At 40.0% G+C, this 5,268-nt stretch overlaps 1 long non-coding RNA gene across 1 annotated transcript; it reads right to left on the minus strand.

Moving 5' to 3' along the window:
- Window positions 1-1,749: 1,749 nt before the first annotated feature.
- Window positions 1,750-4,218, minus strand: LOC308299004. Its single transcript, XR_013962751.1, has 3 exons — window positions 4,142-4,218; window positions 3,440-3,514; window positions 1,750-1,771 (listed from the first exon to the last, which is right to left on the minus strand). It is a non-coding gene; the product is annotated as an uncharacterized lncRNA (long non-coding RNA).
- Window positions 4,219-5,268: the final 1,050 nt, after the last annotated feature.

A 5,268-nucleotide genomic window follows, 5' to 3' on the forward strand; every position in this document is an offset into this window, starting at 1 on the left:
GGTTACCGCCTCCAACCCTAGGGGATAGGGATAAGGTTTTATTGCAGAGGGAAGCCTTTTGGATTCACACCCTAAGGGAAAAAAAATCCTGATCAGGGAAACGCACTGCTATAATTGTTTGTGCATTCTGCTCTGCTCACGTTGTGTCTGACTGTGTCAGCGACCGTGCTGCAAGGCGCAAATGTTGGCAAATGTGGATCGCGGCCCCAACAGGAGCGGAATTGGGACGGTCCTTGCACCAAGGAGCGGAGGAGAAACCTTGCTCCAAGCCTCTCTGGCGCATTTTAAAACTCACTCGCTCACACTCAATTCAAGTGTATTCAAACCGTTTTATTCTTATTCTTATATGCCTACTCTTATTAAGAATAAAAGGCAAATAAGAGCAGGTGATTATTCTTATTTATCTTTTGCACATGAGTGGCGATAACCTGCCCGCCCCGCAGACCACCAATTGAGTCTGAAATCTTTCCATCCTCCATGTTCTGTAATCCGTGCACAAAATGAGGCATCATCTACTTAACTCATTAAAAGCCTCAGACATTAACGGATTATAATATCCAGAGTGCCTCCCACCCCCCCCCCCCCCATTCACGGCCGTTCTCTTATTTTGTCTTATTTTGAAGGCCACCGGAAGTACTTCCGGTCTGACGTCATCGGATCCTTCGACTGAACCGATCATTGTTTATGTGGAGCCATGCTGGATCGGCTCGTAGCGTTTATACATGTGTTTTATAAGCGAGCATCTGCCTCCATCTTCGCTTCTAAAGTGTAGTTTTGAGATAATGGACATTAAAGATGAGGCGGCCCGTCCACCTCAATGTTATGGGATGACTATTGTGTGCTCGTGGAGCCGTGATGATGACAAATCAGCGCGGATTTCGTCTCCGGAGCGTCGGCCATTGTACTAGGTATTTTTACTCGCCGTTACAGTAATATATTACTTTTCCCGCGACATCGCGTGGATGGCACTATAGATACTCTATTACTTTTCCCGCGACATCGCGGGGTTGGCTTTTAATGAGTTAAGGTGCACTGCCACCGAAATATAAAATATCTTTCTAGAGCTTGAATCATGTCATATTGGTCGCTGGGTGTTGTGATGGCAAAAAAAAACGTCTTAATTTGCGTGATCATCTGCGCGATCATCACCTTTCCATGCGGTCAATTACTATACATACTATGCATGAAAACAGTAAAGTATTCTAATAAAGTTTTAATACAGCAGTTGTATGCCTGACAATAAGAAAGCTTCAGCAAGACTAAAATATATAATTTCTTACACAACAACTTTAATGTGCAAAGGCTGAAGTGATGGAGAAGCGAACATTGCCTCAGTACCGAAGCGACAAAACGCTTCCTTCGCCTCATTTTACCACTTGATGCAACGCCACACCAAGTCGCGTCTGCATTGACAGAACAACTATTTTATTTTCTGTGGGAACGCACCTTTAGAATGACTAAACAAGTAAAGTTACTAGTTACAGGTTATTACGGGTGTTTGAAACTGAAGTTATGATAAATCTGGCTTTAACGTTTTAGAATGATTTTTAACAAAATACATGTAGGTAATGTCAACACAGCAAGAATTCAATTTCAATGACACATTGTGAGCTTGTGACACGATGTTCCCCCTGCATAGGGATGCTAGGGTTCAAATGGTTAAACTTACTGAAGTGTTGGTGGTCTTCAGGTTCTTCCTGATCAATAGAAATGTCCTTGGCTGAGTCTGGAGAGTTCATCTTCACCTGCAGTCTGGACTCCACACACTGGTCTGAAATGAACAGAAGGAATTGAAATTGGACTTTTAATAACTTCACACAAGTGGTGTTAAGAATAAGCAAATAATAATAATAACAAAACATATCCTCAAACTAACAATCGTGGATAAAATAATCCGATCTCATACTGTAGCCACCCTTTTTTGACCTGGCTGAAAAGAAAAATGAAAAAACTAAAATCCTAAAACTACATCTATATATTTAGTTCTGAAGAAAACAGTTAAAACCAATGCATCTGTTTGTCAACACTTTGGTTTCAAGGAGTAAATAATCATATAAACCAAAAGTAGTTCAGATCATTTATGCCATAATCAAGCAGCCCCAACCTTGTGTGAAACGTAATATTTTTTTTTTTGTATCTGATGGTGGCACTAGATGGTAGGTCATTGGAACAGGTTAGGGTTAATCTCACAGGAAGCATTAAAGCCCTGATCAAGTTTCATGATGATCTGAATCTGCCCTTTACCCAGTGCCCATTTTTGAGACACCCTGTGTGCAAGTGGAGAGTTTGGCCAACAGATGGCGCCAGAGGAAAGGCCATTTGGGCATCAGATCAGTAGTAAGTGTTAAATAGCTCCCTATAGTAATTGCCTTCATGCCCTCATGTCTCAGGTATTCCTCCATAAACACATTGCCACAGGAACAAAGCATGTTTATAGCACAGTTTAGCAGCTGTAATGTATAAACCAGGATTTCCCAAAGTGGGTGCAGAGATGCCAGTCCAGGGGTGCAGCAGAATAATTTGATAACATTTGGAATTCATCACTATCACTTCACTATGCTGTAAAACAGACCTGATTTGCACTGCACTTGATGAGTTATTTTTCTATCTACAGCAAACTCTCTTCACCAAAACAATAGCAGATCTACAAAGCTCACAACGTGTCCCGTTGAGACGCGTTGTGAGATTGTAGATCAGCTATTTTTTGGTGAACCTTTCCCGCAGAATAGGGATGCAGGGGTTCAAGTGGTTAAACGTCAAATATAAATATAATTTCAGTCAGTTCTGATGGAAACGGAAATTTCTCCGTGACATAGCCTACCGTATCTCAGGTGGATTGATTGATTGAAGAATTTATTAGAAGTTTGCATAGAAAAAGTACAGTTTCATGACAAATCACTGGTACAGGGTCAACTAAAAGGAGATCCTAGACGGATAGAACACAGTAAGTAAATAATCAGTAACAAAGGGGGGGAAAATAAATAATAGAGAAATAGGAGATATTTACAATGGAAAAGGGGAGGTATAGGTATGGGCTTAGTCTATTACGAGGTTCGAGAAGCAGCCGTCTGTAGGTGACCTTTCAGACCTATTTTGAAAGAGTAGGGATTTGGTCTCATTTAAGGCATGCGGTAGGGCGTTCCACATGTCGGTGGTATAGCAGACTGCAGGAGAACGAATTAGAGCCTTTTTTAGAGTTAAATCTGGGCTGAACATGATTTGTGGAGCTGCCTCTGGTGTTGTGAAAAGAAAGATGTGCATATTTGCGTCATGTAACAATGTGAGCTAAAAAATAAAAATAAAACATTTACAGAAAACTTCAGCCCTAACTCTGGATGAAAAAGTTTACGGGGTGCCCTGAGTAAAAGAAAAGTTTGAAAATCCCTGGTATAAACACCTTTGGAAAAAAGGGAAGGAGGAGAGAGACAGTGAAACTTACTGAGCTCTGGCTGGTGGGTGTTCAGGTTCCTCTTGTTTCACTTGCAGTCTGGACTCCACACTCTCTGGAATGAAACTAATAGAATAGAATACCAGAGTTTATCATCAGGATGTGTTAAGAAGAACAACACTTAAACTCAACTTCAACAATAACAGTATTTTTTCTTCTTCTTTGTCATTTCAATGTCTTTAATATCAATTAATTTAAAATCGCCCTGAAAAACCACTTGTGACTGGTAAAAAAAAAAAACCTAGCCCAGTTTTACCTTCCCAATGACCCTTCTTTGTAATTATCTACTGTATGTTTTTCTTTTCTTTTTTTTCACCTGACTATATATACTGCAGAGTACTGCGTTCTATACGTCATTCAATGTTGTATGAGATACTTAAATGGTTTCCTGTGCAAATAAGCCAAGTGCTTTCTATAGGATCTCCTTTTAGTTGACCTTGTACCATTGAACTGTACCGTCATGAAGCTGTACCTTTTCCAATGCAAACTTCTAATAAAGTCTTAAATCAATCAATTAAGGAGCAAATATATAATTCTAGGTTCCTTAGCTTAGCATTAGCCCGGCCCCGCACAATCAAGCTGTCTTAAACTTTCGTGGATTTCTCCAAATTTCACAACGAGACAGCCTGTCACTCGTTACTGTCCGACACAAGTTACACAACGGTTTGTGCACCGCAAACTTATAACACAGACCTTTACTGTGTCATCATGTTTGATACACGCTGTTCGTTCACGGGAGAGTGTTTTCTGCTTTCACCCTGCTGTTTTCGGTGTTTCAATCCGGACGAGAGAGAAGGACGGAAACGGTCCTCGTCCTTCCCTCTATGTTGTCCGAGTTGAAACACACACTAAGCATGACGTACGACCGTCATGGACGAGGATTCACCTGCGTTGGCGGAGGCGAATTCGACAGCCTATACAAACTACACATACATTCAGATTTCGCAAAGAAGGTGTTTTATAAAGTCTCAAACCTGTTTAAATACTGTCCGGTATTGTATTATTACCCGGAAACTCTGTGTTCTTTAATAAGAAGCGTTTTTATACGATATTTTTCAATTTTCCCATGTATTTCCCATGGCTTTCCCCATCTCAGTGAACACTGAGATGTGGGCGTAGCCTTGCAAAAATGGGTCCGGAAATACATGGGAAAACAGAAAAATATCGGATAAAAGGGCTTCTTATTAATAACGGCCAGTATTTAGACAGGTTTGAGACTTTAGAAAGCACTTTGTTTGTGAATTCTGAATGTTTGTAGTTTGTATAGGCTGCCAAATTCGCCTGCGCCAATGTAAGTGAATCCTCATCCATGACCGTCGTACGTCATGTTATCAGCGACCGTCATGTTTCAGAGCTAATTTATATTATATGAGGATAACACAAAAGCACTCTATACTAATTAACATGGTGTCAGATATCCACAGGGAAGCCACGCTGTTGCGATGAATTGAGTACAAAGGACCAATGGATCTGTTTTTTTTTTTTTTTTTTTTTTTTGCAAAATACTAATACATTATTCAATTAATCATTTATTAGACCCCGTCTTGTTAAATCTCATTTTCACTGTTCACAATATATTGGAAAGTGAGGGTAGGCCTACAATAAGAGCCATGATAGATTCGTTAAAGACACCCATTATTTTTTCTGGTGACTCATACTACCCTCCTAATACGTGAGCGAGCGGGCCATGTTTTTTTTCTATAACCTTTTTCATTTATTTGTAATAATTCTTTGGGAGAATGGAAAAACAATTAAATGCAATAAAAATGATTAAAAATAAATGAAAAAGTTTAAATTGAAAAACACGGCCTGCTCACGTA

The sequence above is a fragment of the Nannobrachium achirus genome (assembly GCF_963921795.1).
Source record: "Nannobrachium achirus genome assembly, chromosome: 15".
NCBI classification, from domain to species: domain Eukaryota; kingdom Metazoa; phylum Chordata; class Actinopteri; order Myctophiformes; family Myctophidae; genus Nannobrachium; species Nannobrachium achirus.